Here is a 27,361-nt window from a genome sequence, read left to right as displayed (position 1 = left end):
TCCACACTTTGGAACAGTTTTTATAATATGAGAATAATCTGTTCCATGAATATTTGAAGGAATGTGCTGTGACAACAATCTGACTCAAAAGCCTTTTTCGGGGGAGGCAGTTCTTTAAACCTGGTTTGCTTTCTTCCATTCTTGTTGGTTGGCACAAATTTTTGTGCTTCTCTCTCTCTCTCTTTTTTTTTTTTTGAGACACAGTCTCACTCTGTTGTCCAGGGTAGAGTCTCTCTGCAACTTCTACCTCCCGGGTTCAAGTGATTCTCCTGCCTCAGCCTCCCAAGTAGCTGGGGTACTACTTGGTAGTAGGTGCGCCACCACACCTGGCTGATTTTTGTATTTTTAGTAGAGACGGGGTTTCGCCATGTTGGCCAGGCTGGTCTCCAACTCCTGATCTCAGGTGATCCGACTGCCTCGGCCTCCCAAAGTGCTGGGATTACAGGCGTGAGCCACTGTGCCTAGCCTTTGTGCTTCCCTTTGAGACAAATTTGGTAATTTGTGTCTCCAGTGACAACTTATACAGGGCCTGCTGGTCAGACTGGCTTCAGCTATTTATGAGTTCTGCATAGCCTCGCCCTGTCTGCCTGTTTGTCTGTCTGTCTGAGCTCCTTGGCACCCAGGAGGCAAAGATGGGGAACAAAGAAAACATGAGAAGCAGCAGCCTACTCCTCTCCTTTCTTTTGAGCTGGACATATTGAAAGAGGAATCATTTTGTAGGGCGCGGTGGCTCACGTCTGTAATCCCAGCACTTTGGGGGGCCAAGGTGGGCAGATTACTTGAGGTCAGGAATTCGAGACCAGCCTGGCCAACATGGCGAAACCCCCTTTCTACAAAAATTAGCCAGGCATGGTGGCGGGCCCCTGTAGTCCCAGCTACTCCGGTGGCTGAGGCAGGAGAATTGCTTGAACCTGGGAGACAGAGGTTGCAATGAGCCGAGATCACAGCACTGCACTCCAGCCTGGGTAACAGAGCAAGACTCCGTCTCAGTAAGTAAGTAAGTAAATAAATAAATAAATAAATGAATGAATAAAACAATTTCCTTCTTTCTCTCCCTTTTTCCTTTTTGTACACACTCTGTTCTCTGGATTGATGGAAATTCATGTTATTTCATATGATGCTCATATGTTGATAATGCTCAGATTGAGGATTTCTGAATAGACATGAACTTGGATCCTGACTTTGCTTTGGGTTGTTTTCTAGCCCCCTCTTCTGCCCCCAACATCACTTACCATGACAAATGCTGCAGCTGGATCCTTGTGGAAGTCATTGCCCTGCAGAAAGGAAAGACCATCTGGCTCAGCCCCAGAGGGGAGAGAGACCTCAGCTGGAAAGATGCAACCACGTCTGTCCCTGGGGAAGAGGTTAAAGGCCAGAGGGGATAGATGAAGAACTCTTCTTTTTCTGGTTATGAATACGCTCTGCCCAAACTGTTCATGACATTAGACATGTCCACCTTCCATCCAGCATAAGTGTGGGGGCCCTATTGGCACCTCCCTCCCGGATGTGATGGAATGCTTCGGAAACCATTAATCCTGGTGTCAGCAGGAGCCTATGGAGGAACTTGTAGTTAATATCCCCCACGAGCGAGGGGACGAACTGAGGAGAGGCAGATCTGCATGGCTGACGGCTCACTTCCCCCTCCCTTTCAGCAGCAGAGCCATGGGCTGGCTCAGCAGGTCTGAGTTAGATCATTGGCAGAACCGGCTGGTGCCAGCCTTTAATTTTTAGGGCTCCCTCTTCTATCCTGGTCAAGAGCTTCACTTGTTACATAATCATGTGTCTGTAGCTGCCCCGTGGCCTCATAAAATGTGGAGCTTAACGGGGACGTTTTCTTTTTGCCTGGAGCTTTGGCTGTGGGGCCTGCAGTCCAGCCACAGCTGGCCTGAGCTGGGGACAATGACAGTTCACAGGATTGCATGTGCTCTCTCACTTCTCTGCTCATAAGTTTTCTCCTTAAACTCAACTTTAAAAAAGAAAAAAATGAGGATGACTCATATAACGATATGATTTGTACAAAACTGGTTTGTAAATACAACATAATCCCAAATAATTTTTTAATTAATTTTTTTAAATTTACCATCCTTACCATTTTTAAGTGTACAGTTCAGCAGTGATGAATACGTTCATATTCTTTCTCTCCCTTTGTCCTTTCTTCCTCCTCCCTTTCCCAACCTCTAGTAACCACCAATCTACTCTGTCTTACGGCACAGAATGTGCATCCCTTGCATGGCAATGCTAATATTGTTGCCACCACCCTCTCATACCAGTGCGACACCCTCTCATACCAGTGCGACATTAATTCCCCCCCTTTAGTGACTGTGCGTTCCAGTCTTGAATGGAGATAGAATTTGTCACAGCAATAGCTAACAAGTAGTGTTACTACATGCTGGGCACCATGCTAAGAGTTTTATATGTATTAACTCACTTATGCAGATCGGTGCAATTATCTTTTTTTCTATGCAGTTCACTTTTTTTTTTCCAGAAAAGGAACCAAGGCACAGAGAGGTTAATACTTTTTTCAAGGTCACACAGCTATAAATGGCAAGACCAGGATTCAAACCTAGGCAGTCTTCCTTTAGAGCCATTAAACTCTGTGCTGATGATGAGCAGGTGGGTAGAGAAAAGGTTCAGGAGTAAAAATAAAGTGGTTTCTTGCATTTCTTCCAAGATTTTAGCAGGTCAGCTGTTGAGTCCTAAACTTTCAGTGGTGCTGTGAGTGTCTGGGTGTTTTGGTTTGTTTGTTTGCTTTCTCTGTGTTCCTAGGTGTGCAAGTGGGAAGAGGGGATGGGACAGATCCTGCAGAGAGGCCTACCTGCTGTGCTCCCCAGTGGAAACCACAGCTTCCACTTCCTACACTCCCTTGCCTCTTTGTCTCTAGTCCGTGGCCTGGCTTTCCCCAAGAAAACCTGTCTCATGAGATGTGGAAAGAGAGGGTGAACAACATTAAGTGCAACTGTTTCCACTGCTTCTGTGTGATTGAGGAAGTGTTGGGTTTTCCTGTGACAACCGCAGCAGAGGTCCCAGCACTGGGGAGGTGAGGGAGTTAGAACAGGTTGTCTGGTGGCCCTGGTCCCAGCAGGCGAGACAACAGCCTCCTCACCTGGCTTTTCAATCAGGACCAAGGCAGCAGCTTGTCATTTGGGAGTCATTCCTGGCAGCTTAGCTCTGAGCTTGCTCTACAGCCATTCCATCAGCTTTGCAAGGACGTAAGTCACTGTATGAAGTCCCTTTCTGTGTAAACTAGATAGAGTGTTTCATGCTATTTGCAATTGAACCTGGTGATACAGTATGTTTTTGTTATTCAGGGTGTTTAGTGAGAGGTTTTCTTTCTTTCCTTTTTTTTTTTTCTATGATTGGTTCAGATTGAGCTCATGGTAAACTAAACCGTCAGCTTTCTTTTCCCATAAATGTTCTTAGGATAGTCACCCCCATTCTGGGTGCATGTGATCAATCGAAGTTGCTTGCACTGAGTCCATCAACCCAGCAGGTGAGGTCCTTTTGAGTTACTGTCTCAAAACGATGAAAACCACATTGTTCTCACTGCCAAAACATTGTCCCATGGCTCCATGATGCTGTCTCCAACTGGATTTCTGCCAAGAGTTTTCTTGGCTTGTTCTCTGCTCCTGGAAAGGAACAGCCTGTCCTCCAGTGCTCTGGCCTCCTGGGGAGCCCATCAATGCCTCCACCTTCCTCTCTGTGTCTCTTAGAGGACCCCAGGGTTACTGCTCTGACACCCTTCCTCTCCCCCTCTTCTGAGAGCAGGCGTCCAAATTCCTCCAGGATCTGGCCTAGAGACACTTGCTCAGCAGTACTTGGGCAGGGCCATTAGGTGCAGTCTGGGTGCTCTGTCCCTCAAGGATTCCTCTTAGAAGGGTGTCCATGCGGACTTGTTTCATGCTCAGACCTTCCAGTGGAGGATGTGTGAGAAGTTTCACTATCACTGTATGGTTTTTAAACTGCAGCTGATAACCCTTTACTAGGGAAAAACACTGATTTAGAGGACTGTCCTGCATTGACTGTATAGAAGTTTGTTGTACATAGGAAAGGTTAATAACTGTCTTGAGTATCTTTTGCTAGTTGTATGTGTATCAGTTAGGGTTCCACCAGGGAAACAGAACCAGTAGGAAATATAAATGAATAAATAATCAAATAATCATATATAAAACTTTTTTTTTTTTGAGGTGGAGTCTCTCTCTGTTGCCCAGGCTGGAGTGCAGTAGCACGATCTCGGCTCACCGCAACCTCCACCTCCTGGGTTCAAGTGATTCTCCTGCCTCAGCCTCCCAAGTAGCTGGGATTACAGGTGTGTGCTACCATGCCTGGCTGATTTTTGTATTTTTAGTAGAGACAGGGTTTCACCATGTTGGCCAGGCTGGTCTTGAACTCCTGACCTCAAGTGATCCACCTGCTCGGCCTCCCCAAAGTGCTGGGATTACAGATGTGAGCCACAACGCCCAACCTAAAACTCTTTCTATCTTAAAAAATATGTATGTATATATGTCCAAAAAAATTTACAGCAAGGAATTGTCTTGCCTGATTCTGGGACTGGCCAGTCAAGTCCACAGGGCAGGAAGGAAGGGCAGCAGAAACTTCCCAGCACAAGTTGATGCTATCCCCAGGGCGAATTTCTTCTATTTCAGGGAAGCCTCTATTCTGCTCTTAAGACCTTTCCACTGATTACACCAGGCCCGCCCATATTATCTAGGGTAATCTTCTTTGCTGAAAGTCAACTCACTATAGACTTTAAATCACATCTCCAGAATACCTTCCCAGCTACACCCAGCTTAGTGTTTGACCAAATGGCTGGGCAGTAGCCCAGCCACGCTGACACATAAAACTGACCATCACAATATGTGTGTTTATGCACTGAGTCAGGATTAAAAATCAATTTCTGAATGTAAAATATAATTTAAAGAGCTCAGGGGGAAGTCATCTCCTTCTTGCGCCCTCTGTTTTGGAAGCAGACACATTCAGATCTGCCCCTTTCCCTCTGTCATTCGCTCCAGGTTTTTAAAATTTTAATTCTTAGAGATGTTTCCGCTTCCTCCAAGGGTACGAAGTCAGCCACGCGGAGCAGGGACACTTGACACACTGGCTCACTGGGCTGGGCCACACTGGAAACCAGTGGATTCTCCCAGCCTAACTCCAAGAAGGAGCCTCGTGGTGGTGGGTGGACAAAAGGAAGAATCTGCTTTCTGTGTATTCCCAGAGAATCCTGAAATTCCAATAAGCAAAGTCCTACAGGAAACAGCAGTGGGTAGTCCCTAAGTGGAAAAGCTCACAGTCACACAAAACTTCCAGCCCTGTGTCAGAAAATCTCTAAGGAACCAATCGGAGTAGGCTACAAAGAGTGTTGCTTCCTCCCTGCAGTTTCTCATCGCTCCTTCTACTGTCCGGGTCTCCTGGGTTGTTTTACAAAGGGACAGCTGACTCATAATTCCCAAGCTGAAGTTACTTCTAGGGAAGGAATAGATGACATCCTGGATAAACAAAGAAGTCATACATTGTTAATATATAGAATAGGAAAGCCACACAGGTGGAGCGTCTTCAAATTATGTGTCTTCCTGAGGGAGCAAGTCATTCCATAAACACTGGTGAGCCAGGCCACATTCGAGGTGCTGGGGATATAAAGTTGAGCACGATGTGCCTATAAACTGCCTACAAGGAGAAAGACAGCACTATGTTGTCAACAAATTCACATGTTGAAATTAATCCCCAAAGTAATGGTATTAGGGAGTGGGGCCTTTGGAAGGTGATTAGGTCACAAAGGCAAGAGCTGTCATGAATGAGATTAGTACCTTATAAAAGAGGCTCCAGGGAGCTGCCTTGCCCCTTCTACTGCATGAGGATGCAGCAAGAAGACACCATCTATGAACCAGAAAGTAGACCCTAAACCCTCACAAGACACTGAATTTGCTGGTGCCTTGATCTTGGACTTCCCAGCCTCTAGAGTTGTGAGAAATTAATTTTTGTTGCTTACACCCAGCTAATTTTTTGTATTTTTAATAGAGATGGGGTTTCGCCATGTTGGCCAGGCTGGTCCTGAACTCCTGACCTCAGGTGATCTGCTCCCCTGGCCTCCTGAAGTGCCGGGATTACAGGTGTGAGCCACCATGCCTGGCCTATAAGCAATTTTTTTAACCGACGTAATGTCTGTAAGTACATTTGAAAGTTGTGCAGAACAGTTTGTGCATGAAGACATGTGACATCTCTGTCTCCTGGCCACTAAATGCCATTAGTCCTGTGCCCGTGATATGGTTTGGATCTGTGTCCCCATCCAAATCTCATGTTCAGTTTTAATCCCCAATGTTGGAGGTGGGGTCTGGAGGGAGATGATTGGATCATGGGGGTGGATTTCTCATGAATGGTTTAGCACCATCCCCTTTGTGCTATTCTCACAACAGTGAGTGAGTTCTCATGGAATCTGGTCGTGTAGAAGGGTGTGGCATCTCCCCCATCTCTCTCTTTTGCTCCTGCTCCAGCCATGTGAGAAGAAAACTCCCCCTTTGCCTTCCGCCATGACTAGAAGCTTCCTGAAGCCTCCCCAGAAGCAGAAGCTAATATGATTCCTGTGCAGCCTGCAGAACCATGAGCCAATTAAAATTCTTTTATTTATTTTGTATTTCTTTTATTTTGATTTTGTATTTTTAGTAGAGATGGAGTTTCACATTGTTGGCCAGGCTGGTCTTGAACTCCTGACCTCAGGGATCTGCCTACCTCGGCCTCCCAAAGTGCTGGCATTACAGGCATGAGCCATCATGCCTGGCCCATTATAAGCATTTCTAAATGTCCATAAGGAAGATTTTAAAAGTCCTGCTATGTGCTCAAAGTGTGCAGGCGGGGTGGGGAAACAAATGAGGTGAGAGATACTGCACTCAAGCCGTGGTCCTTAAAGCATCTGAGCCAGAAGACCAGCTTTAACATTTCCAGTCCTTGCTGGACAGTTACATGGTCCTCACACACGACTAATTGCAGCTAGTGAGTTCAGTGCGCAAACTGGTCTACGCCGTGTTCAATGAACTGGGCATGTTGATGTGATGCTTAGGTACTGTGGCAATTTTAAAGTGCTATGCACGTTCCTGAATTCTTATCCTTAATTTGTGGGCCAGCTGGAACAGGTCTCATTAGCACTGGTCCAGTGTTCCTTTAAGTAACCTTGCAATAGCGAAACTTCTAGCGAATTTGTACCCCTATAGTTTTCTTCCCAATTTCTTTCTTACACACAGACTCTTTTCTCCTAGAGGGGTTCCAAGTGACTTCATCCCCTCCGGGCTCAGCTGTGGCATCTGAGCTCTCCAGCAAAGCCATACTCTCATTGAGAGACAAATCCAGAGCCTTGTGGACAGGTGGTTGGTAGGCACCCTGCCTGCAGGGCCACGCCCTCCTGCACAGCCATGTGTAGCCTCAGCTCCAGTTCATTGACCTCCATGGACACTCCGACACTCTGCAAAGAAACCAGTCTGGGGACCAGGGAAAGAGGCAGAGTGGGGAGCTTCTGGGCCCTCAGGCAAGCAGCGGCTAGGTGAGGACAGTTACCAAAATGGTAATCATAGCCGGGGGCTGGAAAACCTTCTTGAGATGTAGCAGTCAAACCACATAGTTGTTAAATGACCTTAACTATGGCTTAAATAATCAGTTCAGCTGGTCTCTATTTAACATAATAGCTGCCTATTAAACCTAAATTCAGTACAGAGTTCAATGTCTCTAGGACACAGAAACCCCAAAATGACTGCCAAACCCAGAATGAAACCTCTAGCTGGAAGGAGCCACAAACGTGTCCACCTGGCCTGGGTGTGTTCTGGTCTGGAGAACGCAGAGTCCGCATCCCACTGCCCAGCTGTCTGTGCTTGAAGAATAATATTTCCCAGGGCTGGGGCGGGGCGGTGGACAAGCTTTGGAATATATTTCAATCCTGATTATATCTCACGACTGCTTTAGTCTTGTAGACATTTCTGAATTTGCCAGAAATACAGAAACACCTCCAAGAAGCACTGTGAGGCCTGTATGGCCTCGAATATGCCAGATGATGGCAAATTCTGCCTCTTCTTTCTAGCGCCATTCCCCTGGCATAGAACACCTCCTTAACCACACTCAGAGCTGCAGTAAAGCCCCCCACCCTCCTTCCATCCTCTATCCTGCCACTATTCACTGATTTACTCATCCATTCACTCACTTGGCCGAGCACAGTGGCTCACGCCTGTAATTCCAGCAGTTTGGGAGGCCGAGGCGGGCGGATCACAAGGTCAGGAGATCGAGACTATCATGGCTAACACGGTGAAACCCTGTCTCTACTAAAAATACAAAAAATTAGCCAGGCGTGGTGGCGGGTGCCTGTAGTCCTAGCTACTTGGGGGACTGAGGCAGGAGAATGGTGTGAACCCAGGAGGTGGAGTTTGCAGTAAACCGAGATCACGCCACTGCACTCCAGCCTGGGCAACAGAGCGAGACTCCGTCTCACCAAAAAAAAAAAATACCAAAAAACATCCATTCACTCACTCATTCATTCATTCCAGAAATACTTTCTGTGTACCCACTATGTGCTGAACACTCAGGTAGCAAGACAGTGGCAGCAAAAACAGACCCCCAAGCGCTGATATTTTGGTGGCAGAGGTGGCCACTGTTGAGGGTGGTCTTTCTAAAAGGCAATCTGTCCCCTGATCTCTCAGCCTCCAGGAATAGAAGGCCCTGTTTATCTCTCCTTTCTTATTTCATGCCTCTGCCTTCTTCCTTTGGGAGCCAGCCCGTACACCCACTAAGTGATGTTCCTCAGCTCCTTCTGGGGAACACCTGCATAAACATTACCTAGGACAGTAGTTAAACATGCATATTCCCAAACATCTCTCCAGACCTAGGGAACTGGGATTTTTTTGTTAGTTGGGCTGGAGAACCAGCCATTTCATTTTGAATCAGGCTCCACGGGTGACTTGGCTGCATGCTAAGGTTGGTGAGTGACCACTGGCTAGAGTTTCCCAAGTGTTTGCCACATTCAGGCTTTGTTCCCCGCCTCTCTCTGCCTGAATGTGGCCTGGTCCCCTTGATCTGCTTGGGGACACTTATCTGTCAAGACTCAGCTCAGTGTCACAGCCTCAGTGGGCCTTCCTGACCCTCTACCCACAGCAGAGTTGGTGGTTCCCTCCCAGTGTCCCGTTTCTTCCCTCCAAGGCACATACTTGTAAAGGCCTCCACCAAAGTCCCCTGGGCCTTCAATCAATGCACAGCTCTGTGTGTATAGCTGAGCCCTCTAAAGCTGGAGTTCCTGAGGGCCAGTGTGCTCCTCTCCATATCCTAACCCCTAGGTGGGACCAGCCCTCTCCAGCTCCCCACAGCTGGCTGCAAAGTGAGGCAAGGGCTGTAGTGTTGAGGACAGCCATGAAAAAGGAGGTTAAAGTCCTGCCTCCCCGGCTGCTCTCCAGTCTTCTTTCTTGCTTTCTGTCTCCCTCCCTCCCTCCCTCCCTCCCTCCCTCCCTCCCTTCCTTCCTTCCTTCCTTCCTTCCTTCCTTCCTTCCTTCCTTCCTTCCTTCCTTCCTTCCTTCCTTCCTTCCTTCCTTCCTTCCTTCCATACTTTCTTTCTTTCTTTCGGGATGGAGTCTTACTCTGTCACCCAGGCTAGAGTGCAGTGGCGTGATCTCGGCTCACTGCAACCTCCACCTTCCAGGTTCAAGCGATTCTCCTGCCTCAGCCTTCCGAGTAGCTGGGATTAGAGGTGCCCACCACCGTGTCCAGCTAATTTTTGTATTTTTAGTGGAGACAGGGTTTCACCACCTTGGCCAGGCTGATCTCAAACTCCTGACCTCGTGATGCACCTGCATCGGCCTCCTGAAGTGCTGGGATTACAGGCATGAGCCACTGCGCCTGGCCTCTCCAGTCTCTTAATCCCCATCACCACAACCTCAGGAGGGCTATCGTTGTTTTGATTTTGAGCATAACATGATTTTTCTTCTGCTGGAGGAGACTGGCAAAGCTAAGTATCGCTCAAAGTCCAGGACAAACAATGAACGTCATTTATTCTCTATAAGGAGAGTTTCATTCAAATCCCAGGAAACTGTTCCTGTGGGATGGCTTGGCCCAGTTAGTCCAAGCTTGGTTTTCTTTTGTAAGGTGGAATTGGAGCTCATCTCTTGCTGCCTGTCAGAAAACTCTTCCTAAGAGTGTAGGAATTGCTGTGTCGTGTGGGTGACCAGATTGCTAAGGGTAAGAGTGAGAAACGACCAACGTCAGTGATACAATCAATTTTTTGCTTTCCACATTTTAAAATCAAATTCATTTGCTATGTGGAATAGACTGGACACATGTTTTCTTAGTTCATCCATTTACTCACTTGCCTGGGAAGATCTATTTTGGGGGGCAATTTTTGCTTTATTGAGAAGACAATGTAATCCATAATGAGAAATTTTCCATCTTCACGCTTGTGCTGAGGACGGCAGGAGGCTGTGAATCGCTGATGGAGATTGACGGAGCTTGCTGTCCTTCTGAGTCCTGCACCATGCTTACCGGGGGCAGGAGTCACAGCCCCCAACTCAACTGTGTGAGCCGAAACCTGGCCTTTTCCAAGCATTTTGTTATGAATGCTAGATCCAAGGCATAATTTTTAGTTCTTATCTTTCTTTAATCCAACAGGAGGTTAACGTGTAGTCTTTGTAGTCAGACAACTTGGTTTCAAATTCTAGTTTGACCTCTTACTAGCTGTGTATTTGTGGACAAGTAACCTAACCTTTCTTTTCTGTGGTTTCTTTAAGGATATATTGGGGGACCAAAATATTACCTTGCTGTCAGAGTTGTTGCGGGAATGATCATGATGATGATGATTATTTTTGAGACAGGGTCTCCCTCTGTTGCCCAGGCTGGAGTGCAGTGGTGCCATCTTGGTTCACTGCAGCTTGGACCTCCCATGCTCAAGTGAGCCTCCAGCCTCAGTTTCCCTAGTAGCTCGGACTATAGGCGCCTGCCACCACGCCTGCCTTATTTTTGTATTTTTTGTAGAGACGGAGTTTTGGTATTTTGCCAAAGGTGGTCTCAAACTCCTGGGCTCAAGCGATTCGCCCACCTTGGCCTCCCAAAGTGCTGGGATTCCAGGCATGAGCTCTTGGTCTATTGTGAGGATTAAATGAGATAGTGTGTGTTGTAAAGGTCTTAGCATGGGGCCTAGTCCTCAATGGCTATTTTGTTCCAACAACACTCTCTTCTTTTATCTCCTGTTTGTTCTTTCTCAGTGTCCTTTCTTGGCATTTTGTCTCTGTTTGCCACTAAAACATGGACTTTCCTGAGGGTTCTATCTTTAATCTGTTTTTTTCCTTTCTTCATATGTAACACCTGCTTTTAGGGGCGATTAAACTTAATCCTGTGGTGGCCAACGCTTCTCTCCTTGGTTATCACCCCCAGGGCTGGGCTTTCAGCTCAACCCCTCTGTTGCGAAGTTCAGACCGCTTTGTTAAAAGCCCGCTGGGCATCTTTATGTGGCTGTTTCATGGGCATCTCCACGTCTGAAGTCATCTTACCATCACAGCCCCCTCCCCACCAGACAAACTCAGTTGTCTCTTCTTTCTTGGGTGTCTAGTTCATAGTTATTTTGCTGCGGGACAATCAGAAGATAGAAGAGACCGAACAGAGTGAGTTCAGAAACGGTCTTTATTAAAAGGTGATCACCTGGCTCAGTAGGACTAGCGTCCAGGAAAGTCTGAGCCCCAGATAAAGAAAGCAGCCAACTTTTAAGCAGTCAGTGGCCGGGAGCTACGTGATGCAGGGAGTGTCCTTACAGAAGCGAGAACAAAGGCAGTTGATCACTCTTTTATATTTATCTATACTGTGTTTTACATCCTTGGGAAACCATGTTTCGGTACCAACCTTGTAACTTTGCAGCTCCCCTAGGGAGGTGAAGCAGGAGCTTGCTGAGCCTCAAGGCATGTGAAACTGGGGAGTACAGATAAGGCTTGCTGAGCACAGAAGGAAAAACAGGCATTAGTATTCTTCTCTAACTTAGACTATGGGGGGCGCTACACTACACTTAGCTTTTGAAGGAAAAAGTAAAAATTTTTGGTTGTCTTTGATTTTACTTGTAAAAGTCATGAATTCCTTCTTCAATTTCACATTCTGGACGTTGCCTTTGAACATGTGGCAATCAATTAATGTCTCTCCTAAAAATGATACTATTAATTAACACATGACCTTTAAAATATATATATATATATTTTGAGACAGAGTCTTGCTCTGTCACCCAGGCTGAGTGCACTGGCGGGATCTCGGCTCACTGCAAGTTCCAACCTTCGGGTTCTCATCATTCTCCTGCCTCAGCCTCTGGAGTAGCTGGGACTACAGATGCCTGCCACCATGACCAGCTAATTTTTTTTTTTTTTTTTTTTTTTTTTTGTATTTTTAGTAGAGATGGGGTTTCACCGTGTTAGCCAGGATGGTCTCCATCTCCTGGCCTCATGATCCGCCCGCCTTGGCCTCCCAAAGTGCTGGGATTACAGCTGTGAGCCCCCGTGCCAGGCCGACCTTTAATAATTTTTAGAAAGGTAAACCAAGTGATAAAACTCTTGTCCTTGAAATCTTCCCTTTGCACATACAGTGAAATCAAAACTCTTCACAGTGGCCCAAGACTGGCCTTTAGCCTATCCTCCTTCATTGGCCCAGCATCAACAGACCCTATTGTTGAGCCATCCCAAACAACATAAGCACCAAAGTGGAGAAATGACTTGTTTCTCTAAAAAACAATGTCTTCCTGCCAACAGCAGAGCTTCAGAATAGCTCACAACTTAGTACATGGCCAGAAATTACTGGCCATCAGAAGGAAAGTTGACCTTGAAAATGGACAGAGGAGGAGACAATAAATAGAGCCATGAATATCGTCATCGTGTGATCATAGCTTCATGTCTCCACATCCAGGGAGTGAGGGATGATTCACAAAATTTCAGTTAATTGTTCAGTCCCCGACCTATACATTAGAAGACCCTGGTTCTCATCTTGGCTTTCTCTTGAACAAGCCACTTTTTTCCTCTGAACCTCAGTTTATCTACCTTTAAATTGAGGGGATTGAACTGGACCACTGGTACTCATAGAAACATTTGGGAAATTTGTGGGGACATTTCTTTCTTTTTCTTTTTCTTTCTTTTTTTTTTTTTTTGAGTCAGAGTCTCTCTCTGTTCCCCAGGCTGGAGTACAATGGCACGATCTCGGCTCACTGCAACCTTCGCCTCCCGGGTTCAAGCGATTCTCCTGCCTCAGCCCCCTGAGTAGCTGGGACTACAGGTGTGTGCCACCACGCCTGGCTAATTTTGTATTTTCACCAGAGACAGGGTTTCACCATGTTGGTCAGACTGGTCTCAAACTCCTGACCTCGTGATCCACCCGCCTTGGCCTCCCAAAGTGCTGGGATTACAGGCATGAGCCACCGCGCCCAGCCATGGGAACATTTTTGACCATCACAGCAATGAGGCAGGGTTCTACTGGCATTAGTTGGTGGGACCAGAGAGTCATGGGACCCTGTGGGGCACAAGGCATCCCAAGGCATAGCCCACTGACATTTCTCTGCTGGTCATTCAATGGGTACAAAACTTGTTGTAATGATCTGGGCCTCAAATCCCACTCTGTTTTACATATAAACTCAATCCACTGTTTCATAGTTTTAATATACACTGAATTTTCAAGTAAAGTAATTACTGTGCAAATAGAACTAAGTGTATACTTTGTTTTGCTTTTAGCTTTACCAAGAATTGCTCACATTTTAGAAAATCACATCACTGATGACAACACCCTTCTTAGGGTTTGAGGTGCTGATACAGTGCTCTCACACTGCACTTCTAACCATTGGATTCTTGGTGATTCATATCTATCACTGATGTGGTTTGGATGTGTATCCCTGCCCACAATCTCATGTTGAATTGTAATCCCCAGTGCTGGGGGTGGAGCCTGGTAAGAGATGACTGGCTCATGGGGGTGGATTTTGCACGAGTGGTTTAGCACTCTCCCCTGGTGCTATTCTAGTGATCTAGATCTGGTTGTTTAAAATTGTGTGGCACCTCCCCTGTCCCTTGATCCTGCTTTTGCCATGTGAGATGCCTGCTCCTCCTTCAACTTCTGCCATGATTGGAAGCTTCCTGAGGTCTCCCCAGAAACATAAGCCAGTGTTAACGCTCCCTGTACAGACTGCAGAATAATAAGCTAATTAAACCTCTTTTCTTTATAAATTACCCAGTTTCTAATGTCAACTAGAAAGTGTAGATGTAGAGGAGGGGCAGGAGAGAAAATAAAAGACCAATGTAGATAACATACCATACATATGATTACATAGGTGTAAGCACCTGATGTATTCATTATGTTTTCCAGGTGTATTTGTGAACAAATGGAAAACATACTGGACTTTCATTGTATTATATATTACTTTACTTCTCATTTATATTATAGGGCATTATATTGGTTTTAAAAATTATGTACTTAGGCCGGGCCCAGTGGCTCACGCCTGTAATCCCAGCACTTTGGGAGGCCAAGGCAGGTGGATCACGAGGTCAGGAGATTGAGACCATCCTGGCTAACACAGTGAAACCCCATCTCTACTAAAAATAGAAAAAATTAGCCAGGCGTGGTGGTGGGCGCCTGTAGTCCTAGCTACTCGGGAGGCTGAAGCAGGATAATGGCGTGAACCTGGGAGGTAGAGCTTGCAGTGAGCCAAGATCGCACCACTGCACTCCAGCCTGGGTGACAGAGCAAGACTCTGTCTCAAAGTAAAAAAAAAAAAAAAAAGAAATGTACTTAGGTAGCTTATATATCTATAGTTTCACTTAAGAATAGCCAAAGGGATATTGTGAATTACTGTCGTGACCATTTTATAAAATGGGATGTTGGGTCTGACAGGGTTAAGAATCTTTGGACTGAATAATTTTCAGCGTAATACTTTAAGACAAAAAGGCCAGCCAGAACTTCTAACAGAGGGAATGAGAGGCACACTACCCGGGGAGATTGCATATCCCCTTCACAGTGGCAAGCCCTCCCACCTCCCACCTCCCACCCCTGCTCATTTAAACAAATGCCAATTATTTACCCCTCCATGTCTTCCTCTCCCCTGGGAGTCGAGTCCACCCTCATAATCTTCCCTGGCAACTGTTGCTAGGAAGATGCTGCCTCTTGAGCTGACCTTCCAAAGGCGTGAGATCATAGCCGGTTGTCTCCCAGCTGCTGATGAGGGGATCAATTTTGCCCAGGAGAGTGATGGAGAAATAAGCAAACAGAGCACAAACAGCAACAGCACACACAGGATGCCAGGGACAACATGCAAGACACGGCAGTCAGGGGCTGTTTGGTGTTGCTATTGTCTTCCATTCTGGGTGGTATAGGAGGAAGAAAAAAAGAACCATTACGATAGTCTGTACCCTGCCCTTCCTTGTTATCACAGAGATGAAGACACCATAAAGGGACCTGTTAATTTGGCCTCTTTTATGAAGTCTGTCAGTGGAGTCCGGGCTTAAGAGCAGGCAGCATCCACTTCATCGCTTCAACTTTTGTGGCTCTATTCTTTTGCCACAGCTGAATAGTGATAACGATGATGACAGTGATAATGATAGCTACTATTCATTGATACTCGCTTTGTTCCTGGCATTGTCCTAAGTGCTTTACATGAATTACTTCATTTAATCCCCACGGCAACCCTATGAGGGAGATATCATATGCTCCCCTATTGTACTAATGAAGAAAGGGCTCCCAGAGAGGAAACTGCTTGTCCAGCTCCTCCCAGCCAGCAAGCAGCAGGGTGGGATTTGATCTCAAGTCTGACTGTCCACCAGCTGGCCCATTAAGCCTTGCACTAGGATATACCTTGTTTTCTATGCTTTATTGACTGATTTTGATCATTTGCTTTTGGTGTGAACAGATATAGGTGATAGTGCATGTGTTCATTTATTCATTCATTCATTCATTCATTCTTCACCAGATAGGACTCAACGCTGTGCTTGCTGCCAGCTCACTGGGACCCCAGGTGAGTAAGACCCACCAGCTTCCCCAGGGAGCCAAGGGTCTGGTTCTCTGCAGAATCGAGCTTTTGCTTATTCTCAGCAGCACACAGCCTCTTTGATACTGTGGGGTCTGGGAGGGGCGGGTGAGGGAGCACCCAGCTGCAGTTCACAGACGGTGGCAGGATGTCAGCTGTACAGGTGCTCATGAAACATTGGTTGATTACTTTACCTTCCACCTTCAACCAGAGCTCCCAGGCCAGGATGCTGACCTTAGGATCAAGGGGAGGGACAAAAGCCACATGTCAGCATTCATTTGTCTGGTAATACTTGGTGTTAGACATTGCACTTCGTCTCATTTAATCTGGAGAGTGACAACTGGGATATGTGGGCTTCATATGTGTGGCTCAGGAATAAGATTACTGGGCAAAACGGTGGGCAGTGGCACCCTATGCTCAGCCTGGGGATCAGTGAGGCATTGAATGCAGGCTGCTGAATCTGCAACGAGCTTTCGATCTCTTTCTCTGACTTCCATTTGCTTCTGTGCAGGATTGGGCCCAAAAGAATTGAATTGGTAGATGTGGCAGAACCCCTGCCTGCAGATGTAGGGAGCTGCTTGACCAGGGTGTGCAAAGGACAGAGGCAGGTGCCAGGAGATGCCTTTGCAGTTCTGCACTGTAGGCACTCGCTGGGCAGCTTCAGTGACTTCAGGCTTCCCTTTGCCTGAAGGCCTCACTAGCGAGTGATGCTCCATCGGCTTCCGAGTTGCAGCCTGTGCTTCTGCTCACTCCCACACTGGGCCCAAGGAGGGGCAGCAGCCAGGCTAGATCTCAGGGCTAAGCAGGGCTGAGCTGCCCATCCACATGGCCCATGCAGTGGTCCTTCTCTCTCTTCCACCCTTCAGCCCTTCTTTCTCTTGCTCCTTCCCTTTTTCCCTCCTTCCCTCTCTTCTTTCGTTTTTTTCTTTTCTTTTCTCTCCCTTCCTTCTTCCTTCCTTCCTTCTTTCCTTCTTTCCTCCCTCCCTGCCTTCCCTCCTCCCTTCCTTCCTTCCCTTCTTCCTTCCTTCCTTCCTTCCTTCCTTCCTTCCTCCCTTTCCTTCCTTCCTTCTTCCTTCCTTCCCTTACTCCCTCCTTTCCCTTTTTTCCTTCCTTCCCTCCTCCCTTCCTTCCCTCCTGTCTTCCTTCCCTCCTGCCTGCCTTCCCTCCTCCCTACCTTCCTCCCTCCCTTCCTTCCTTCCTTCCTTCCTTCCTTCCTTCCTTCCTTCCTTCCTCCTTCCTTCCTTCCCTTACTCCCTCCTTTCCCCTTCTTCCTTCCTTCCTTCCTTCCTTCCTTCCTTCCTTCCTTCCTTCCTTCCTTCTTTCCTTCCTTCCTTCCTTCCTTCCTTCCTTCCTTCCTTCCTTCCTTCCTTCTTCCTTCCCTCCCTTCCTTCCTCCCCTCCCTCCCTCCCTCTCTTCCTCCCTCCCTCCCTCCCTTCCTTCCTTCCTTCCTTCCTTCCTTCCTTCCTTCCTTCCTTCCTTCCTTCCTTCCAGAATCGGCATTAAACACTGAAAAAAAATCTGTTTTGTGTTTTCCATACAGTACACTTCACTTTTTTTGGTGTATAGTTTTTTACGTTTTGACAAATGCAATAATCATGCGACTGCACCACAGTCAAGACAAAGGAGCTTCTACCAACCCCCTGCACTACCCTGCATGCTGCCCCTTTGTGGTCATCCACTCCCACTACACCCAGCCCCTGGCAACCATCTATTCTCTGTCCCTATAGTTTTGCCTTTTCTACAATGTAATATAAATGGAATCATATAATATTTAACCTTTTGAGTCTGACTACTTTCGTTTAGAAATTATGTTCACGATTCATCCATGTGATTCTATGTCTCAGTTACATTCCTTTTCATGGCTGAGTAGCATTCCATTACGTGGATGTACCACAATTTGTTGATCTGTTCCCCAGCTGAAGGACATTTGGGTTGTTTCCAGTTTTTGATGATCACAAATAAAGCTGCCATAAACATTCACATATAGGTCTTCGTGTGAACATAGGTTTTTATATCTTTTGAGCAAATATATTGGAGCAAGACTGTTGAGTCATATGGTATATTTAACTTTATGAGAAACTGCCACACTTTTCAAAATCAGCTGTACTGTTTTACATTTTCACCAAGAATATGTGGGAGTTCTACTTCCTTCTTTTACTTCCCAACACTTGATAATGTCAGGCTTTTTTTTTTTTTTTTTTTTTTTTTAATTTAAGCTATTCTAATAGGTGCAAAATGGTATCTGGTTGTAGTTTTCATTTGCATTTCCCTAATGATTAATAACACTGAGTGTCTTTTCACATGCTTATTTGCCATCCATATGTCTTCTTTGGTGAAGTGTCTATTTAAATCTTTTGCTCATTTAAAAAAACTGGGTTGTCTGTTTTCTTACTGAGTGAGTTTGAGACTGTAAAGAATATATTCTGGATAGAAGCCAGATATGTGATTTGCGAATATTTTCTCCCAATCTGTGGCCTTAGAATAACATGGGTTATTTCCACAGTGAGAAAATTGGCTAGAATTAGTCTTGTGGTCACATGTGGTCACAAAGGGGCTGGGACATGCACTTCTACTCTGTGCCTGGAAAGGCAGAGAACTGGAGATAGTAGGAGAATAGTACAAAGCACTGCTATACACACTGCTTATACTGTTTCAGATTCTGCATAACAATATTTCGTGAATGTTCTTCCATGTGAGCAACTATTTCTCTATAGCAGAGACCGCAAAGTATAGGCACGGGCCAAATCTGATTGTTGTACGTTTTCATTTGGTTTGCCAGCTGTTTTTTTACAGACAAACATTTGAAATCAACTTGATGGTAAAGAAAACTGACGTTGAATTCCAATTAATCAAAATATTGTTAGTCCAGAAAGAATTAGAGTATCCTCACTAGTTGACCTGTATTACAAAAAGTTGTAGTTAATCATTCTTGTATTTTTAATTTGTCCAAAAATGTGTGGAAATTTGTTTTCTCTCATTATTATAAGTATTACACATAATATCCTTGATTTTGGCTTATGGCCCACGAAGCCTAAAATATTCACCCTCTGGCAGTTGAAACTGTTTGCCAAACCCTATTATGGAGAATGACTTTTCAGAGCTGCATGATATTCTATAATTTTCAATCATATCTACATATTAGAAATTCTTATGTTCATATTGTCCAACTATATTGGTTCTAGATTCTTCCTATTCAAACAATGTAGCAGTATAGACCCTTGCACGTTTATCACAACCATAATCATTGATAACTTCCTTGGAATAGATTCCTAGAAGTGGAACTACTGACTCAAAGGGTGGGTACGTTTTGCAATTTTTTTTTTGTTTTTTTTTTTTTGAGATGGAGTCTTGCTCTGTCACTCAGGCTAGAGTGCAGTGGCGAGATCTCTGCTCACTGCAACCTCTGCCTCCTGGGTTCAAGTGATTCTCCTGCCTCAGCCTCCTGAGTAGCTGGGATTATAGGCACACATCACTATGCCCTGCTAATTTTTTGTATTTTTAGTAGAGACGAGGTTTCACCATGTTGGCCAGGTTGGTCTCAAGCTCCTGACCTCAAATGATCCATCTGCCTTGGCCTCCCAAAGTGCTGGGGTTACAGGCATGAGCCACCGCACCTGCCCCATTTTGCAGATTTAGTATGTCTAAGTAACTCAGTATTTCTAAGTAATCTGTAGGAAGTTAGTATTTCGCATTCCCACCTGCAGTGAGTGGATAAATGTGCTTTTTGACTTGTACATTTTCCAAAACTAATGGTTCGATTCTATAATATCAGCCATGTGTATTTCTTTTTTGTCAATGGCTTCTTCAAGCCCCTGTCTGGCTTTCTGTGTAATAATTCTTTATCCTTTATTCAGCATCCAGCAGTGCCCTGGACAAGTGGCTGTGAAGTTATTTGCAAGGCTGCATTAAACCCAGGCGAGACACTTCTCAGGGGAGCTGTCCAGCTACATTCCCTGGGTGAAGGCAAGTGTAGCCACTTTTCTCTGCTATGTTAATATGTGCTGTGAGTTTTAAAAGACTCTCCCTTCAGTCAGTAGCTGACATCTGCTGCTTAGCAAGAAGGCGAAGCTCCATTTGTCTAATCAGCCACATGGTGGGATTTGAAAACATGGCAACAAGAAACCTGAAAGATGTGTTAGAAACAAGTTTTCTGGTTTGGGATTCATCAGAATTTCTTGGCTCCCAACCAGACCCAACTTTAACAGTGACAGGGGCAGACATGTGGTGGAATGTGGGGAAGATTCTGGGAGCACCACCTGGCTATGAGAAGCTTGGGATATTTTCCCATAGTTAAAAATACAATAAAGTCAATGTTTTGGAAAGTGGTGAGAGACAGATGGGGGTGAAGGATGAGTACCTCCATTGCATTGTTGAGGACCCTGAAGTTTTCTCACGTGTCAGGGCTCATAAGTGAATTGAAGAAGGAAGCCAGGTGTCTTTGAGCCAGGTAGGCTCCACAGCAGCCAGACCACCCTGCTGCTGGGGAAGTCACAGAACAGGCTCTGGCATAAGCACCAATTCTTAGGAGGCCACATAGTCATTCTTCTTGATGCTCATTGTTTTTAAGGCCCTGGGTGAGTGGAAGAAGATCTTTTGTTATCTGTATCCTTGTCACCACTGATTTCTGGGATTCCACATTATTTTGGCTTATTTCTCCATTGCTATAACTGTAACTTGTAATGTTAGAACTCTGGGAGAATAAATTCCAAATGAGCTCTTGATGTCAATGGATAGGTTCATGCCAGTTTTCTTGGGTTTGGAGATGTGAAGATACACACACAAAAAAGAAAATACAGTTTTTGCTTTAAAGCAGCTCACAGACTAGTGGAGTGGGTGCCACTGAACCAATGATTCCAGTGAAGTATGAAAGGGGTCTAGAGATTTATGTCCAAGTTGTTCTGGGACCATTTAGAGCAGGTGGGAGTGCAGGATGATGGTAAGGGAAGGCTTCCCAGAAAGAAGAAACCGAGTTCAGTTTGTGCTGGAAAAAAAAAAGTGACCAGGGGGTTAAGTAGAAAGAATTGTAGGAAAAGGGAAGAACAGGTGCAGGCTCTCAGGTTCCCAGCAATCAGCTTTCCCAAATATTTCTTGAATTGTTGTGACATACCAGGCATTGCCCTTCATGCTGCAGTACAGTGATGTTCTCTAAATAAGCCCCACTTGGAATATTTCAATCTCTCAGCAGTTTACTTTCCTCACTTTGTCCCTTAAAAATTCCCAGGCTCAATGGGAATGGGAATGGATTTGTTGGAAAAGGGCAGAGTAGATTTTAAAAATCACTTCATTTCCTGTTGTGTGGGAAATTTTCCCCGGAAGAGACTGCCAAGCCCAGGAAGATACATATATATTCAAATTCCCCAGCAAAATGTTTTCTAGCCCCTTAACCTCAATCTACAGAAGTTTCCGTTATCATAGGCTACAATCTGATGCAGCATGTGGTCCTCCCCTGACCCTAATTCAAGGGAGTTTTTCACAGACCTTATTACCACTTAAGTTTTTAGGAAGGGGCTTGAAAATAGAAGGAGATAGACTAACAGACATTGTACAGGGACAGCGGGGAGCCACAGCCCTGCCTGAAGAATGAAAGTTGGTTGTTCTGGAAAGATGTACAAATAAACCAGAAGAATACAAAATGCTCACATTTGCAGAGCTCCTCACCATTTAAAAACTGATCCATTCCTCATCATGGGGAATTATCCCCAATTTGAAGATATGAAAATTGAGGCTTGCGGATATTGAATGAGTTGCTACTAAAAGGGCCTGGACCTGAACTCAGAGCTTTGACCCCAGATCTGCTGTCTCCTTCACTTCTATCATTGTTATTGAAATCTCCATAGAAAAATGTGTCATATGCAAAACTTGACAGAACACATCTCTCTGTCTCTCAAGAGCCTTCAGTGTGTACAAGGCTGAAATTGGCTTTGAGTGACTATTGCCTTTTAAAATTTGTCACTCAGTTCTTGGCTTTTCTGTTCTAAATCCAATTGGAGTTTACAATTACAAGGCTCACTTTTTTTTTTTATTATTATTTTTTTTTGAGACGGAGTCTCGTCCTTGGTGCCCAGGCTGGAGTGCAGTGGTGCAATCTTGGCTCACTGCAAACCTCTGCCTCCTGGGTTCAAGCAATTCTTCTGCCTCAGCCCTCCAAGTAGCTGGGATTACAGGCATGCACCACCACGCCCGGCTAATTTTTATATTTTTAGTAGAGAGGGGGTTTCACCATATTAGCCAGGCTGGTCTTGAACTCCTGAACTCAAGTGGTCCACCTGCCTCAGCCTCCCAAAGTGTTGGGATTACAAGCATGAGCCACCGCGCCCAGCCAAGGCTCATCTTTTAAAAAGAGTTTGTTCTCTGAATGTTGAGGGGATTTATCAAGGTCAGTTTAGGGCAAGGCAGGAGGAAGTTATTGGCTTATATTGAAGAAAAATCAGTATTTTTGTTGCTCACTTTGGGTTTCCCTAGTGTAAGATCTGAAGTTCAACAGCCAACAAGAAATCGGGACTTCAGGGCAGAAAGGGAGATGGGGAGGAAGCAGGGAGAGCAAGTGTCTTGGTCCATTTTGTGTTGCCATAACAGAATACCACAGACTGGGTAATTTATAAGTAAGTTTATGTAGCTCATGTTTCTGGAGGAGGGAAAGTCCAAAAGCGTGGCACTGGCCTCTGATGAGGGCCTTTGTGCTGCCTCACGCCATGGCAGAAAGCAGAAAGGCAAGAGAGGGAGGGTAAGAGAGCAAGAGGGGCAAAACTAACTTTTATGACAAGCCCACTCCTAGATAACTATCCCACCACCATGATAATGGCATTAATTCATTCCTAGGAGCAGAGCCCTCATGACCTAAACATTTCTTGAAGGTCCCACTTCTCATACTGTTGTATTGGGGATTAAGTTTCCAACACATGAACATTCAAACCATAGCAGCTGGTTAAAAAAAAAGCGCCTCTCTGTGCTTGGAAAGCTGAGTACTTAGGAGTCAGGCAGTGAAAGAGTCAAGAGAAAGGCGAAAGAATGCACATGTTTTTTTCATGATGACACTCCCAGGCCTTAGCCCAGACCTGGCTCAACGTTTGCTGGGTTGAAATGACTCATAAACAACTATTGTCTGAATTAGACTGAAGGGATTTGTCTTAGTCTGTTTGTGTTGCTATAAAGGAATATCTGAAGCTGGGTGATTTTTTAAACAAATTATTTTACTTTAAGTTCTGGAATATACATGCAGAACGAGCAGGTTTGTTACATAGGTATACATGTGCCATTGCTCTCCCTTGTTATCTGTATCCTTGTCACCACTGATTTCTGGGATTCCACATTATTTTGGTTTATTTCTCCATTGCTATAACTGTAACTTGTAATGTTAGAACTCTGGGAGAATAAATTCCAAATGAGCTCTTGATGTCAATGGATAGGTTCATGCCAGTTTTCTTGGGTTTGTAGATGTATTTGTCCTAATGCTCTCCCTCCCCTTGCCCCCCCACTTCCTGATAGGCCCCAGTGTGTGATGTTCCCCTCCCTGTGTCCATGTATTCTCATTGTTCAACTTGAAGCTAGGTAGTTTATAAAGAAAACAGGTTTATTTGGCTCAGTTCTGCAGGCTGTACAAGAAGCATGGCATAGGTATCTGCTTCTGGTGAGGGCCTCAGGAAGCTTCCACTCAAGGCAGAAGGTGAAGGGGGAGCTGGTGTGTGCAGATCACATGATGAGAGAGGAAGCAAGAGCAAGGGAAAAGGTGCCAGTCTTGTTTTAAAAACCAGCTCTCAAGGGGACTTTTGTGAGGCCTAATAGAGCAGGAACTCTGACTTGTTCCTGTGAGGATTGTTCATGAGAGACCCACCCCGTGATCCAAACACCTCCTACTAGGCCCCACCTCCCACATCGGGGATGAAATTTCAACATGAGTTATGGAGGGTCAAATATCCAATCATAGCAGGATTGGAATGCATAATGGTGATTCTGAAAGTCTTTTAGGGAGAAATGCATCTGAAAAGCAGGAGCAGTTTGTCACTGATATGCCTGGTCTTCCTAAAATGCTGATGCTGCTACTGCAACTACCACCTCCACCAGCGCCATCTTAATCTCCTTTTCCACAGTTCCCGTCACCACATACCTCTACCACCACCACTGCCACCATTACCACCTTCACTCTCATTACCACCTTCAATGCCATCATCTTTGCCACCATCACCACCACCCAGCAGCCATCACCACCATTACCATTTACTGGACTCTTGTGACATGGTAGACACCATGCTAGAGGCTTTTAAAGGGTTTAATCTTCATGATACTCTTACATAGTAGAAATTACTAGTCTTATTTTACAGTGGAGGAAACTGAGGCTCAGAAAAGTTAAGAATTTGCTCAAGATGACACAGTAGAAAGCTGTAGAGCCAGTATTTCAACTAGGTTTGCTTGCTCTTCCAGTAGACAAGGAGGAGTGGATCAGAAAGCTGTGTTGTTGGACACAGGCATATGTTGTGGGCTTGTTTTATATACGCCTGGGCCACATTGTTTGGGTCTGAGAGACTCTTGTGGGCTATGACCAGCACTGCCAATCTGTTTTCCCCTATTTTTTCTGACTTTCTTTCACACATTCTAGATCATATGACTTTTCTGGTCAGAACAAATAAAAATGTTTTACGTCCTCCCTTTTCTGAGCTTTGGATGTTACTGTTTGCACACAGTTCTGGAAGCAGATGGAGCCTGATAGAAATCCCAGATGATAATTCCGACTCAAAAGCTCCTTGCAAATGCCCACATAGCATAAATACCCCTGAGCATATGAGAGACAGTGACAGAACCTGAGAGACAGACAGAGAGACAGGGACAGAGAGGGACAGAGACAGAGAGACACAAATAGAGATAGAGATAGAGACAGACATAGAGACAGAGACAAAGAGATAGAGATAGAGACAGAGACAGAAAGGCACAGAGGGATAAGAGAGATGGAGACAGAGATAGAAAGAGACAGAGAAAGAGATAGACAGAGAGAAACAGAAACAGAGACAGAGAGAGGGCTGCAGAAAACTCATCTTTGCCTGCAATGGCCACTCCAGCCGGATATCAACACGGAGGGCTTCCCACCAACATTCTGATAGATTCTGAGCTACAAGTTTCTGGAATATTAGCAGCTGAGCTCCTCCCCCTCGGGAGGAGATAGAGACAGAGAGAAAGATAGAGAGACAGAGGGAGAGGTAGAGATAGAGATGGGGAGAGATAGAGACGGAGATGCAGAGAGAGAGAAATAGAGACACAGACACATAGAGATAGAGACAGATACAGAGAGAAATACACAGAGACAGAAACAGACAGAGACCAAGAGATAGACAGAGAGAAATAGGTAGAGACACAAAGAGAGATAGAGATACAGAGTGGAAGAGACAGGGAGGCCAAGGGGCGGAGAGAGAGTGTGTGTGCCTGATGGTGCTGTTGGCTGTTTGTATTTTGGGGTCTAGGGGTGCCGGGGTACCTTGGGCCTTCCGTGGCCTTTGCTTCACGTCTCCTCGGGTATGAGTGAGTTGAGCAGGGGGCTGCCTTTGCCCTGCGAGAACCATGCTGAGCACTTTCTAATGCCTGGCCTCTTGGAAATGGCACATCTGCCTCCTGACAGAATCCAGAAGCCTGAGTCAGGTGCCTCCAAAAGGGTCCCCGTTCATTGCTGGGTGCACAGTGTGAGCTTCTGCTCCATCTAGGCGTGGGAAGAAAGCCTGCCCTGAAGCTGTTACTCCAAAAGTCAATTCCCCTTGCATTTAAATGGAAGCTCAGAGCACTGTGCTAAAATCACCAGCGGTTAACTTGAATTGGAGCTTGATTAGGGTTCTAACCTACGATAAATCACCTGGGAAACGGCCTTTTGGTGGCATATTTGGCCCGAGGGGGAGGAGCTCGGCTGCTAATATACTGGAAGCTTGTAGCTCAGAATCTATCAGAACGTTGGTGTGGAGCCCACTGTGTTGATATCCGGCTGGAGTAGGCACTGCAGGCAAAGACGAGTTTTCTGCAGCCCTCCTCTGAATTTCTTCACAGAACTTCTCTCTCACCCCCTGTTTGCCTCATCTTAACTTTCATCTCTTCTTCTTCACTCTGCCTAAGCCCTGGGGGGTAGCCCAGCGCCATCTGAGAAGGTGGTGGGGCGTGTGAAGGGCATAGCCCCCGTCTTTTATTCCGCCTCCACCTCCGTGACTATGGCCAAGTCATTCACTTCTTGGATCCTCATTTACAAATTGAAAATGCTGGTAGCCTTCCTGTCTGTCTTGCAGGGGTGTTTGGAGGACAGGAAGAAATAACAGTCATAAAAGGACTTCTCAGAGAATAAAGTGCTGTTTGAAGGCCAAGGGTTAATAGTTCTTTCGTTATTTGCGGTTATTTCTCAGAAGCAGCCGGTGGAAAGGATACAAGTGGCTCTTCCATATGACCTTGACCTCTATGACCTTGGCCAACTTATTTAGAGCCTGAATACCTTTATCAATAAAACTGGGAAATAGTGAGATCATTTCCTTGGGCTTATGACTGTATAATGGTAGGCTCAAAGTCAGGATGCAAAGCAGTGTACAGTAAGATATCATCAACCAGTGAGCCAAAGTCAGAGGTAGAGGATGGAGAAAAAGACTCCATCATTCACAGTGTGGGGTTGATCATAAGCTTTTCAAAATATGTTTGACTTTGTATATGTTTTCTAGATTTTCCATAATGCCAACCTACATTTTCCATAAAGAATCACCTTTGACATTGTGAACCCCAAATATCTGAGACAGATCTCAGTCAATTCAGTAAGTTTGTTTTGCCAACATTAAGGATGCATGCCCATGACACAACCTCAGGAGGTCCTGATGACATGTGCCCATGGTGGTCAGGGCACAGCTTGGTTTTATACATGTATTAGACCGTTTTCACGCAGCCGATAGAGACATACCCGAGTCTGGGCAATTTATCAAGAAAAAGAAGTTTAATGGACTCACACAGTTCCACATGGCTGGGGAGGCCTCAATCACGGCGGAAGGCGAAAAGCATGTCATACATGGTGTCAGGCAAAGAGAGAAATGAGAGCCAAGCGAAAGCGGAAACCCCTTCTAAAACCATCAGATCTTGTGAGACTTACTCACTACCACGAGAACAGTACGGGGAAACCGCCGCCATGATTCAATCATCTCCCACTGGGTCCCTCCCACAACACTTGAGAACTATGGGCGCTACAATTCAAGATGAGATTTGGGTGGGGACACAACTAGACAATATTATATACATTTTAGGGAGACATGAGACATCAATTAATATGTGTAAGACGTACGTCGGTTCTGTCCAGAAGGGCGGGACAACTCTAAGCAGGGAGGGGCTTCCAGGCCATAGGTAAGTAAGAGACAAATGGTTGCATTCTTTTTTTTTTTTTTT

The sequence above is a fragment of the Chlorocebus sabaeus genome, chromosome 29, assembly GCF_047675955.1.
Source record: "Chlorocebus sabaeus isolate Y175 chromosome 29, mChlSab1.0.hap1, whole genome shotgun sequence".
In the NCBI taxonomy this organism is placed as follows: domain Eukaryota; kingdom Metazoa; phylum Chordata; class Mammalia; order Primates; family Cercopithecidae; genus Chlorocebus; species Chlorocebus sabaeus.
The sequence above is the reverse complement of the archived record's forward strand: the minus strand, read 5'-3'. Positions refer to the sequence as shown.